This window comes from Petaurus breviceps, unplaced genomic scaffold (genome assembly GCF_028583685.1).
Source record: "Petaurus breviceps papuanus isolate PSGF00001 unplaced genomic scaffold, PetGlider_PUasm1.0 184, whole genome shotgun sequence".
Taxonomy (NCBI): Eukaryota; Metazoa; Chordata; class Mammalia; order Diprotodontia; family Petauridae; genus Petaurus; species Petaurus breviceps.
The window spans coordinates 17318049-17332284 of record NW_027185793.1 but is presented as its reverse complement, the minus strand read 5'-3'; the positions used below and the strand labels follow the sequence as shown (position 1 = coordinate 17332284).

Here is a 14236-nt window from a genome sequence, read left to right as displayed (position 1 = left end):
GAGTTGTTCCTAGAAGTGAGTACAAAAATAGCCATTAGAAATAAATTTAGACCATGTGCTATATTTTTAGTGATCATAACTTGTATAAATGTGTCCTGGGTCTTATGATTAACCTATTTTCTTTAAACGAGAGACAGAGCACTTTAAAATTAAAATCTTCCGTATATCTTGTTCAGTGACAAATAACAATATACTGCCCATTTTCTAAGCTGAAACAGCTTTGCCCCTCCATTATATTCAGATAGATTTTAATGTGCAATCTTTACAATGAAATCTGCTTGGCCTGACACTTTTCCTGCATATACCAGTATTAGTAAAAGTACTACCAGGCAATATGTAACAGAACTCAGGTAATTCTACAGATAATTAAGACAAAATACCCACGACCACTATTACATAAGTTGAATCACTCAAATAATTCAAAATCAAGTTTTTACTTCAATTACTAAGATGATCATTTCAACTTTCCACTTTGTCTCAGCTTTAAAGACATGGCCTATTCAATGATCATTCTGAATAAAATGCAGAACACCTTGGAAGATAGTAATGCCTTTCCCCATATAGAATGTGTTCTAACATCAGTGCAGGGCTACCTTTCTCTGTGTAAAAATCTAAGTTTATTAAACACATCACTAAAGGAATTAGTATTCCCTAATACCGAAGTGCCCTCCAGTTTTAAATGGTTTCATCAGAGATTTTTTTTATTTTTTTAAAATAGAGAGTTTCTTTCCAGCATTTAATATAACTGGATATAGAAACATTTGGAAGGCTGAGGTTGAAATAACTGTATCTGTTGTGAAATGAGAGGCATAGTTATATGTCTCATCCTTGAATGTTGATCAGCATAGCTGCTTTAATCTTAATAATTCAGTCCAAAGAACCTACTTGTGTCTTAATGACTATGTTTGAGGAGAAAGGTGGAGCAAATGCATATAATCCCCATGCTATCCCAGACTCCCTAATTCTCCATACAACTGTGAAGTCACCCCTTCACTTTGTGCTAAAATACATAGGAAGCAATATCCTTCCAAAGTTGCCTTCTTAACTCCACAATCAGAAGTCTCATGGCAACTTGCAAGTTTACATCCCAACATGCAGCAGCATGGTTACCAATCTGATTACTTCCTGCTCAAATTCTTGTCTTTTTCTTTTGAACAAGGCAACCTTATGTCAAAAGAAAAGTTTCTGAGTCTCCTTGAAAAACTATGAATACTATTTCGCAGACTGTTCAGAAGGAAAAACTGCATGAGCAGCACAATGGAATCAACTCATCTATTTGAAGAGCTCAGCATTAGCCTTTGGGAAGAACTATAAATTGTTCCCAAATCTAAGTCTATTCACCAAATCATAATGATTCCACACTGGGCCTCCACAGCAAAATATATTCTGTAGCAAGTCTACTATTACTGGGGTAAATCATATTGAAAATCATACTGTAGGGGCAGCTAGGTGGCACAGTGAATAGAGTACCGGTCTTGGAGTCAGGAGGACCTGAGTGCAAATCTAGCCTTAGACACTTAACACTTACTAGCTGTGTGATCTTGGGTAAGTCACTTAACCCCAATTGCCCTGCCTTCCCCCCTCAAAAAAATAGAAAATCATCCTCTGACCCCTAAATCAGTGATCTGAATTAATTAATAAACAACACTGTTTAAAGGCAATGTTTTATTTTCTCATATTTTTACACAGGTTCATAGTTGAATCTTTGTTTTCTTCTTACTGATACTTTTGCACTCCCCAGAATAAAATAGAAGAATTTGCAGCAAGTACTGCAAAATAAAACATTGGAACTCTTGAAATGAAAATTAAGCACAAAATATGTAAAAAATTAAGAATAAACTGTCTACTTTTACATTTATTCTAATATATACACGCTGAAATAACAAAAATCCTATAGAGTAAATTTGTGTGTATGGTTAGAGAATAGGGTATTCAGGGTACAATGAGTATTCTAGTTAGCTGAGAATTATCCCACACATACCACATTTGGATAATCAATTTTCAAATTTGTAGAAGACAATAAGAGACATTTACCACTAAAAAGATACTGAACATAATATGTTTTGTGATGACTCAGAAGACTCAGAAGACTAAGAATCTGCAGTACCTCAGGGTCATTATTATAAAGATGAATGACCATTAACAATACCACAATAAAACCTCTGGGTATAAAAAGCACCCTGGTATGGAATCTTTAAAAAAGAGCCTGCTGTATCATTATGTACAGAAAAACTTTTGTTACCCTGGAGTGATCTAATTATAAAAGTGTATTTAAGAAAACCCTTTATTAAAAAAGGAGAAATACACTCAAATTAAATATTCTTCAAAGTTTTTAAGTTATGCAAACTTTAATAGAAAAAGTAGTCAGTTTCCCAAACCATGCATATACACTGATTTAGTAGCAAGTATTTAAAAGTAGACCAAATCTTCAACCCTCTCCCCAATTTAGCCACAAAGATCTGAAAAGTTATATTAATAATACCAAGAAAAATGGTGTAATTTAATTTTTGTCAAGGAGTAAAACAAAAAGATGCAATGTAACTCCACAAATCAGGTTTTTAAATTTTATTTCCATTTTTTATACTGAACTGTGCAAAGAGTTTTGGAGACCAGACCTCCCAAGATGCAAGAATTATTAGAAAGTTACTTGGAATCATACACAATGTTTTTATTTCAGACAAAGGGCTAGTGTCAAAAAGGACTGACATCTTGATGAAAAGAATACCAAAAAGTTGTGGACTTTTCACAAATAAAAATCTTCCAAGAACAACAAACTGTGATTTCCAGTTCTGCCACCATGTAAAATTGACAAAAGCAAGAAATTAATAACACGTAGTTATGAATCACATTTGCCTGTGACTAAAGTTCCAAATTTTATTCTTGGATTTGCTGTATACAGCTTTCTACAAAGAGTATCCCATTAACCACCGCTGAAACCTGACATTTGTTGTTGCTGGTTTTATAGGACGATCTGCTGGCAGGATCAGTGGTTATATCATGCCTGAAAAAGTTGGTGACCTGCTTTGTTAAATGCATGACAAAAAAATGCAATTCAGACAAGACAGTATGTGAACCTGCAAGAGATTATCCAGAGAAGCTCAAGGTGGCTGGGTCCTTGGTTGTTGAGCCAAGAAAGGAAAAGGGTAAGTCTCAGGCATATGTTTCTGAGAGTTACTTAACTTTGTCTAGAGTTAATTAAAAGTTATTTGGGGGTTATTAATTTTTGGTACAATTCATTCTACTCTATTCCATTTTAGGATAGATACTTAAAAGCTTAGAATGAACTAAAGAAACATTATCATAATGACAGACGATTAGTCTATGTTCCTTTCTTTCAACTTCTTAACTCGGGAATTCCTTATTTTTATGAAACAATATAATATTTCATTACTAAGTGGATTTCTTATCTTTTAAGTTCTCTATTTTCTTACCACAAGTTGAATGGCCCTACAATGAAGAGCAAAATCTAAGTGAAAAGCTTACTTCAGATAAAAATTCATATTGAATTCATGTAATTGCCTCTGATTCATTTTTTCCCTATGAAAGTTTAAGTCTGAGTTATTCTGAAAAAAAAGTATAAAAAATATTCACCCTTGTCCTGATTCAATACCACCCCTATAAAGAACTAGACTTGGAAATCACATATTCTGAGTGGTAAAGGTATGTTTTAAAGAGTATGAAAATTCATGACAAGGACATGCTGTTTTTAACTGAAAAGTTTTATGACACTTCTAAAATTTGCACTTTAGAAGTCCTTAATGCACTGTTTTACATTTCTTTAATCAGTATTTGGAGACTAAATTGTCCCATTCTCTTCTGGATCAAAAGCCTTATTACATGGCTATTACTAAAGTCACATATATTTTAGAGGTCAGCATGTTTGACCAATAACAAGGTATAAACAATCTAATCAGCATAAAAATTGACACTAACACTTCTCAGTAATTAGACTAAAAGCACAACAGAGAAATCATACATAGCTTTTTGCCCTTACGTGCTAATGCCCAACAATAACATAAAGTCAGCAGGTTTTTCACCAATTACATCCATCGACCTAATTTTTGTGGACAGGTTATCTAGTAAGTGACACACTGCTTTGTTTGAATTCTGGCACCAAAGTCCCCTCTCTGCACATGCTACAATGTGTCTCCCTCCTGATGAACAAAACAGTTTCTGTCACTCAGTTAAATAAATCTTGCCTCTTGAAGAGGAATTTCAGGTTTTTATTTTAAATGAATTAAAAGTAATTATAATTCACAACTACAATAAGGTATATTCCTAGAATTATGAAGGATAAACTGCTATCAGGTCAGCCTGCCAAGCGTAAGAGAATGAGGATGGGGGGCATGAACAGAAGAAAGAATAGGGCTTGGAGGGGTGAATGGATATTAATATTTACCTTACAGGGAACTACAGTACTTCTGCTCTAATAATCATTTTAAGAAATCTTACCATTTTGAGAATCTTAACAGTCTTGGGACTGGACTCCTTTTCTCTTTAGTCCCGGAAAGCCAATCTGCAAAATATTTGTAAAGCAGACAAATAACCTCACTACCCTGGCAGCAAATAATAAATGCTTTTGGATAGGTAAAGATAAGCTGTATGTAATCTTTAGTGTTCATAAACAGATACACACAAATTTTTCTGGCCACACATGGTTCCCAGAGTACACTTTTAAGTGCCTCGGCAGTGTAGAGGCTTAAATATAGGACAAAAGAATTCTGAACACCTGGGTTTTCAGAGTCCTGGACCATTCTTAGCACTCTTTAAGTTACCATAAATTCACCTTCTTACCTTCTTAAAAATGAGACAATAAAAAAGATCATTTGCTGGTGTGTTCATTGTTTCCACTCTCTACTTGGTACATTTTGCAATCAAAAGAGCAAAAGAGGAATCACCCTTCTAGCATGTAATGCCTGAGAATGGATATTTTTGGAAATGGCACTGCATTACATAACCTTCCATTAAAAAAAAAAAAAGCTACATAATAAAAAAATCAGCAACAGTCACCATTATGTCCTTTTAATTAAACCAGATATACACTAGTTTAAATGCCATAGTTATCTTCCCCCTCAGTTTATCACACAGCATAACAATACAGTCCTTTTGTTAGCACCAGTTGTGGTAAAAAAAATAAGGGTGAATGGCACTAAAAGTTCTCGGGAAAGGTGTCATATTCACAGAATACACCTATGTGCAGTTTATGTGCCAATGCACACCAGTTACTACTTTTGTCAACGGGTGGGGGTAAAAAAGCAATCCCATTTTTTAAGCACCTCCAAAGTTTAAGGGCTGCACAAGAAAAAACAGAAACCTGATGAAAGAATGAATGCTCTAAAAATACCCTGGGAAACAACCTAGGAAGCAATCCAATCTATGGGTAAAGGGTGGGTGTCAATCATTTTATAAGAAAGGAAAATCCTGGAGCCTGGACTTACCTAACGTGCATTTAATGATTTTTAAAAATCATTCTTTAACTGCTTTATGAGTATCACCACCACCAAAATAAGAAAAGAAAAAAAACACGGAAAAAAAAAAAACGCCACCCAGCCCTTCCCCCCAGATTCAATTCTTCCCCCTTTATTTGTGCATTTTTGAAAAATCCCAAGTTAAACTGTAGCCTTAAAGCAGCAGGAACAAAATGACAGAATTTCTTTAAAAAAAAAGTATACTTCTGCTCTTCAGATTTTACAGGAAAATCTACGAATGCTGCAGGGCTGGAGAGTGCTGCTGGGAGTAAAATAAAGAAATCAACACAGAGAAAAGCTCTTAAGGCTGTAGGTTTGAATGGCATATACTTACAGACAAAAGCCCCCGCTCCCTGGCCACTTTCTGTCCTCTCTACACCAGAAACACAAATGTGGATGCCAAGGGGCACCTCGCTAGAAAGCCCGTGGGGGGGAGGGGGACGAAGAAGGAAGCAGGGAGGGAGAGGAGGGGGGTTGTGACCCGAGCCCACTTCCAAGAAGAGGAGCAGTCTTAGAAAAGGGGGAGGGGGGGCGGCTATGTCTCTGCCACTCTTTCTTTCCTCCGCGTGCGCGTGGGCGTGCGCGGACGTCTGTCTGCCTTTGGGTCCGTTTCGGTCACTTTGTCTCCGTCCTCCCCCCAGGCTGGGCTTGGGTGGCCCGGGCTGAGTCTGTTGAACAATGAGCTAATTCTGAGGCTGGCTCCCCCCGCGCGGCGCGGCCAGACTGCTTACTCGGCAATACAACCCCGAAGCTCCAAGCCCCTCCTCCGCTCCCTCACTCCCCTCGCCGAATTCTTTTCCCACCCTTCGAGTTTGGTTCCCTTCCTCGGCGGCTGCGGCCCGTTCGCTGGAGCTTCCCAGCTTAAACCATCCCGGGAGCAGCCGATTGGAGCGCCCGTGTGTCCGTCACCTGCCCACGGTCCCAGGAGCAGCCCTCCCCCCCTCCCCTGGATACGAGGTTGCCTTCCGACAAATGAGGAGGAGGAGGTTTGGGGGAGAGCCAGATGTGAGCCGCGACCGAAGCCCTGCACAGACGCTGCTGCTGGCCAAACCGGGGCGGGGGAGGAGCCCCGTACTGTAATCATAGACCTGCAGCAAAGGGCATCTGAGGGAAACAGGGCTGAGACGTGCCACAGCCGCCTTTCCTTTTATGTGCCTGTCTCGAGGCAAAGCAGAAAATAGTGCACACCCATCGCCGAGCCACACACGGCGACACGCACTTGTGCACAAGCGGTCGACTGCCTCCTGTCACAGAAGAAACGCAGATGATCCCTGCTATATCCAACCCCCCTTCTTGGCCTTTTTTCCCCCCCAAAATAGAAAAAAAGAACAGAAAATGTGTAGGCCGATCACTGGGAGAGTGGGAGGACGGACAGGCGTTCTTAATAAGTATACAATGCAAGGAGTTCTGGAAATTGTTACAGTATAAACTTTCCACCAGACCTTTTTCCTTGTTGGGCAGATTTAACACTCTCCTTTACATTAACTATATATAGTCTATCTCCTACACACACATAGACAACCATACACACACACACACACACCTACCTCGAAATAGTATTTTTTTTAATTGGAAATTGCTTCAAAACATTTGCTTTTTCAGGCTTACAAAAACCAATTTAATTCGTCTATTTAAAAAATCCAGCAGGTTTTAAAAATTAATATAGTAACTCTAAATGAGCTACATATTAGTTTGTGTTGCCAAAAACAGTGTTATATGATTACAGCAACTGAAAAGATGTTAAAAGGAAAGATAATTCATTGATTAAGTTGCTTTAGCAAGATGATTGTCATTTCTTTTAAACTTGTCTCCCAGTTGTTTGAAACCTTGACCTTTAATCATCGAAAGAGGGTTTTTTTTTTCCATTATTCTCATCCCACAAAATAAAGGGATGATGAAAGGAATTTATATAAGCTCTTAAAATTGCATTTGTGCACCACTCAGCTGATTTTCTCCCATTTGAGTACACTGAGTACAGGAGAAGGGAAAGCTTTGAAAACCAATATTTTACATTCATGATTGTATGTTAAGCTGGTTGTTCCAATGTGCCTGCCTCATTAATTGCTAATTTTCAATGGAATAAATCAGAAGTATGAATTAAGTGTAAACAAGGTCTAGCTGCCTCTAGATTGATTCAATCAATCAGTCAGTCCAGTCAAGGTTGTGAGTAATCAGTTTAGAAGTGAAAATCATTGAATGAAATGTCGTGAAGTTGAATAGAAAAGGTGTTGGTATTAGCTAAGGAAACTCTTTCACACCCTGGGGTGTACAGAGATAAAACAATATTGTATAAAACAATAAGCTAGTTTTGAACCAAGGCATTCAAGTCATGGGCCAAAAGAGAACAATTGCAACCAAGCCCCTGAGAGGGAATCTCTTGAGAGGTTCAGGGAAGGAAAGGGCCTCTGTCTCCTGACCAGAAGAAGATTCTCAGAACTTTGAAAAGAGGAGAGGATTTGGACTTTTCATCTGTGTCCTGGCAATGGCAGTGATTGGGAGCCTCCACCAGACACTGAGAACAAACCGCTTAGAAAAGCCTCTTTAAGGAACCCAGCAGTAAAGCTGTTACACCATAGATAAGGGAAAATTCATGAAGAAACCATGGGAGGAAAAAAAGCCTTCTAGTTAGAGATCTTCCAGTAGCTACCATCTTTGCCCCATCATTCATGTATTCTAAGCCTGAGCCCACTTTCCCCAGAATTCTCTACTTGTGGGAAGGTACTCTGCCTTGTCTTAATATGCTTTCTTAGTAAATACCCTTTTGACAAGCTAAGTAAGTCTGTATATAACCAAGTATATAACCAATGGAGGAAATACTGATTGGGGCTTGTGAACTTGTTTGGAGCTAAAATACTTTAAAAACAAACAAACAAACCCCATAGCCTGTAAAGATTACTCATAGAACTTTGAGGGGAGAAAAAATATTTGATCTAGGGGATTTGATAGAATAAGCCCAGAGCGTATGCTACAGTAATCAAAGAAATTGAATTCATAGTAATCTGTTCATCAAGGTTATAGATAATCTTTAACACAACAAAAGTCAGCAGCAGCAAATACACATTTTTGTGCCACTGGGTGTTAAAAGTAAACACTCCCTTAAAGGATATGTCATATAAAAAATTATATAGTCTTGGAACATTTATTTTTCCTCCTGCCAAAAAAGTGTGTGTGTGTGTGTGTGTGTGTGTGTGTGTGTGTGTGTGTGAGAGAGAGAGAGAGACAGAGACAGAGACAGAGACAGAGACAGAGACAGAGAGAGATATAGGTTGTACAGAGTACGCACAAATAGTCACTGTCTGCTTCCAGCTGGCTACAAGTGTGACTTAGCATTTGGTGGAGATGACAAAATCCTTGACTGCTTCCAGTTATTTGATGACTGTAGCAGCAAGCACCCCAGTGTCCCCAGGATGTCTGCCAACACAGGTTCTTCGATCTGCTTTGATAAAGGAAAGCAACTCAAAATGGGTTAACAAGCTTACTTTAATCAGTCAAATATGTATCGTTTACCTAGTTCAGGGGAAAAAGGTCAGCACCCTGAACTTCAGAGTATACAGACAGAATTATCAAGACAGAGAAACAGATCAAGTAGACAGTTTCCAAACTGTCCAACCATTACATCCATACCAAATCAACATCTGGGTTTTTCAAAGCCGGAGGGGGGGGGGGAAGGCTCTCAACAACCGGCTTCCCAGACTTTCATCTGATCAAATCACAGAACACTTCTCAAAGTGAGCCCCCAAAACAGAGCCTCAAATCAGGGTTATATATAGCCTTCTCCTGGCTCAGAGAATGTAACAACCTTTTGGACCCACTGGCCAATCAAAAAGTACAAATCAAAAAAACAAGCCTCCTACCCCAGGCTCCAGGTACACCTTAGCCTAGGTCAGGGAAGATATTAAAAATTTACATTCCCATTACAGTGACCTGGGTCTGAAAAGACTCAAAAAGTCTGACATGACAAATGTATGGTCCTTAGGTCTCACCCTGCCCCATGATAGCAGCAGGAGTGACAGGGTGTTGTGTCAGTTAAAAGAAAAGATAGCTTCCTACTAAGTCTCTTTGCTTTCAATCTCCCATGTTGCAAGTAGTATATTCTACCTTCAGACTTTTGTTGAAGGAGGTTCAGGGATGGTTTATATTCTTTCCCCCACTCTAAGCATTCCCAGGGGGAATGTAGACTGAACTAGACAAGCTCATCCCCAGTCCCCGTCTTCCTTTTTTGCTTTATTTTTCCTTTCTCCAGTAGACAACTAAACATTGTTCTCATAGTGAGTACGTCCAGACTTGGAGGTGGTTTGATGAGTTTGAGCTTTCAGGAAGTGTTGGGTTCCGTAAGAGGAGCTAATTGGTGGCAAGGGAAGGAGATCCCAACAATCATTGCAGTGGTTATGGAGAAGAGGACCACCACCAAGTGAATTGGTGAAAACTGGTCTCATTTTACAAGGAGGCATGAACGAGGAGTCATTTTAACAGTGCAGATTTGCAGTGAAATGTAAAACGCCTAATGAGCAATCTGCATGTTTTGATATGTCCTGATGAAGTTTCAATATCAGCCTCCTCAGAGGTGAGTAGTTATAAGTTAAGTTTCCAAATCCTGTTTTATGTTGTTTTATAAATGTGAACTGACACTTTTGTGTCCATTAGCATTTTTTTGTATGTGAAGAAAATAAATACCTGTCTTGTACCTGATTTATTTTGTACATTGAGCCTTATGTGAATATCAAACAAGATCTAAGTTTTAGACTGCCAGGTTACAAGAGCAACAAGATGAGAGACTAGACATTTTCTCTAATCTCCACAACCTCTCAAATCTCCCCAAAACAGAAATTATGTGCCAAAGATAAAGCAATTTAAGTTATTTCTATGTTCTAGGACACCAAGAATCCAAAACAAGGTTAAAAACTAAAAGCCAAGGGGGTGGAACCAAGATGACAGAGTAAAATTAGGGACTTTCTTGAGCTCTCCCCCAAACCCCTCCAAATACCTGTAAAAAATGACTATAAACAAATTCTAGAGCAGCAGAAGCCACAAAATGACAGAGTAAAACAAAATTCCAACCCAAGGCAACCTGAAAAGTCAACAGGAAAAGTCTGTTGCACCAATCTGAGAAGAAGCTCAGTCCAGAGTGGGCTGCATGGCTGTAGATGGGACTGAGAAGGCCGCAGGGAACTGAATCACTGACATCTGGGCCAGTTTCTACACTTCTCAACCCACAAACACCAAAGACAATTTCAGCCATCAGTGGGAAAGGTCTGTTGGACCTGGGTGAGAGTGGAGCATTATCCAGCCCCAGCCCCAGACCACAGAGGCAGTAGCAGCAGGAGCCATAGCTGCTTCTGGAACTCTCAGTCCACAGATGGTGGGGGGAATCAAGTGACTGATCACAGGGGGATTGCAAGCATCTATTTGCTGGTGCTGAGGCAGGATTCTCTTGCTCTGCCTGTGCTTCAAGCTGGGTCACAGTCCTGGGTAGTGGTCCTAAGGCAAGGAAGAGTTCTGGCATGACATATTGTGGTTGTAGGTGGAGAGAATCCTCTGCATATTTCCAAGGCAGAAAAGAGTACTTGTGGTCAATCACAGACCAGAGCACAGGCTAGGCGAGGAGTAAACACCTCTCCTTTCATCATACCACCTTGGGAGAACTGAAAACTTACAGACCCCAAGAAGCATCTCTTAAAACAGCTGAACAAAATCCCTGAAGCTTGGGACAGTACACCTTCCACACTGGAAGCAAAGTCCTACCTTAACAAAGTTAAATAGTCAAGGGATTGGCTGGAAAAATGAGCAAACAGCAGAAAAAAACTCAGACTGTAGAATCTTACTTTGGTGACAAAGAAGATCAAAATGTACAATCAGAAGAAGGCAATAAAGTCAAAGCTTCTACGTCCAAAGCCTCAAAAAAAAAAAAAATGAATCGGTCACAGGCCATGGAAGAGCTCAAAAAGAATTTTGAAAATCAAGTCAGAAAAGTAGAGAAAAATTTTGGAAAAGAAATGAGAGTGATGCAAGAAAATAATGTAAAACGAGTCAGCAGCTTGCTAAAGGAGACACAAAAAATATTGAAGGAAATAACACCTTAAAAAATAGACTACCTCAAATGGCAAAGGAGGTCCAAAAAACAGTGAGGAGAAGAATGCCTTAAAAAGCAAAATTAGCCGAATTGAAAAGAAGTTCCAAAAGCTCACTGAAGAAAATAATTTCGTAAAAATTAGAATGGAGCAAATGGAAGCTAATGAGTCTATGAGATATCAAGAAATTATAAAACAAAGCCAAAAGAATGAAAAAAATAGAAGACAAAATGAAATATCTCATTGAAAAAATAACTGACCTGGAAAACAGATCCAGGAGAGATCATTTAAAAATTATTGGACTGCCTGAAAGCTATGATTTTTAAAAAGGGCCTAGAAATCATCTTTCAAGAAATTATCAGGGAAAACTGCCTTGATATTCTAGAACCAGAAGGAAAAATAGAAATGGAAAGAATCCAACAATCACCTCTTGAAAGAGATTCCAAAAGGAAAACCCCTAGGAATATTGTAGCCAAATTCAAATGTTCCCAGGTTAAGGAGAAAATATTGTGGGCAGCCACAAAGAAACAATTCAGATATTGTGGAAACGCAATCAGGATAACACAAGATTTAGCAGCTTCTGTGTTAAGGGATCTGAGGACTTGTAATATGATATTCCACAGGTCAGAGGAGCTAGGATCAAAACCAAGAATCACCTGCAAAGCAAAACTGCATATAATACTTCCGGGGGAAAATGGACACTCAGTGAAATAGAGAACTTTCAAGCACTCTTGATGAAAAGACCAGTTGAATAGAAAATTTGACTTTCAAATATAAGAATCAAGAGAAGCATGAAAAGGTAAACAGGAAAGAGAAATCATAAGCGCCTTATTAAAGTTGAACTGTTTACATTCCTATATGGAAAGAGGATATTTGTAACTCATGAGACCTTTCTCAGTATTAGGGTAGTTGGAGGATACACACACACACACACACACACACACACACACACACACACACACATACACACACACACACACACACAGGGCAGCCCAGGGTGAGTTGAATATGAAGGGATGATATCTAAAAAATAAAATTAAGGGGTGAGAGAGGAATATACTGGGAGTGGGAGACAGGGAGAGGTAGAATGGGATAAATTATGTCATTTAAAAGAATCAAGAAAAAGCTTTTACAGTAGAGGAGAAGAGGGAAAAGGTGATAGGGAATAAGTGAACCTTACTCCACTAGATTTTGCTTAAGAAGGGAATAACGTATACACTCAATTGGATATGGAAATCTATCTTACTCTATAGGAAGGTAGAAGCAAATACTTTTGAGGAGGGACAGGGTCAAAAGAGAGAATAGAATAAATGGGGGACAGGATAGGATGGAAGGAAATATAGTCTTTCACAACATGACTATTATGGAAGTGCTTTGCATGACTGTACATGTATAAGCTATATCAAATTGCTTGTCTTCTCAATGAGGGTTAGCAAGAAGGGAGGAAGTGGGAGAATTTGTAACTTAAAATTTAAAAAATGAATGTTAAAGATTGTTTTTACATGCAACTGGGAAACAAGATATCCAGGCAATGGAGTATAGAAATTTATCTTGACCTACAGGAAAATAGAAGGGATGGGGACAAGAGAAGGGGGGAGGAGGTGGTAGAAGGGAAGGCAGGTTGGGAGAAGGAGTAATCAGAGTACATACCATCTTGGGGTGGGGGAGGAGAGAGATGGGGAGAAAATTTGGAACACAAAATCCTGTGTAAGTGAATGTTGAAAACTAAAAATAAATAAATTTAAAAAAAGAATGTAGAATTAAAACTCAGTCTTGGAGAAGCCAAGAGGAACTAAGAGGTGAAGTAAGAAGAGAGAATATTCAAAGTTTGGAGTCCAAAATATTGAGGGCAAAAACATGAAGGCAATAGATGAACTGTCATGTGTTAGGAAAAGCAAATAGCTGAATTGTAGAATGCTTGGAGAATAGTAAATTATAAAAAGAATGGAAGTGTAGAAAGGGAATAAGCAGTGAATAACAAAGGATTTTATATTTGATCCTACTAAGAGTAGAGTCCTACTAAGGAGGTAAATGAGATGATCAGACTTTCAATTTAGGAAAAAAAAAGAGTAAAGGCAATCATTTTTAATGGGTCTGACATGGATAAACATTTAGCAAGGGAGACTACAGGGTGGTCAGACAGGCAGGAGGGGAACCAGGAGAAAACCTAGAGAGTAAAGAATACCTGGGACTATTCAATGATCAAAGGTATCAAATACTTCTGACATATTAAGAAGGATGAGGATTGAAAAAAGGCAATTAAATTTGTCAAGTAAGAGATCATTAGTGAGTTTGCAGAGATGAGTTTCACAAAAGAGATCAGAAGTCAGACTGCAGAGAGATTAGAAAAAAAGTTAGTGGAGAGGAAATGGAGGCACCAGGTGTGGATGACCTTGTCAAGGAATTTAGCTGAGATGGGAAGGATGATAGCTAGAAGGAATAGTCTGATAGTGAGACAAACTGAATAATTTAAGATACAGTTTAACCCCAGAAAATGAATATGCCAGCAAATAAATAAATACATTTTTGATTTTCTTTTAAAGCCAAACCCAGGAAATGAGGAAATGATGCTCACTGACCCCAAGTTCATTCAGCATCCCTCTCCAACTTTCTAGTGGCAGAGAGGCTGCACTAGCAGACTCAAGGATATAACACAGACTTACATCAAAACACATCCCTATACCCTATACTCCCTCTTTC

The 14236-nt window shown here is 38.7% G+C and overlaps 1 protein-coding gene across 11 annotated transcripts in view; it reads right to left on the bottom strand.

Moving 5' to 3' along the window:
• Positions 1-6322, bottom strand: part of NREP (neuronal regeneration related protein) — a 44213-nt gene extending 37891 nt beyond the window's left edge. For 6 of the 11 annotated variants that reach the window (XR_011168344.1, XR_011168343.1, XR_011168342.1 and 3 more), the window contains exons 1-2: positions 5803-6193; positions 4453-4516 (exon numbers count right to left, since the gene is read on the bottom strand). The gene's annotated coding sequence lies outside the window, so the exon portion shown is untranslated. The other 5 variants (XR_011168339.1, XR_011168340.1, XR_011168338.1 and 2 more) reach the window with 5 other exon arrangements.
• Positions 6323-14236: the final 7914 nt, after the last annotated feature.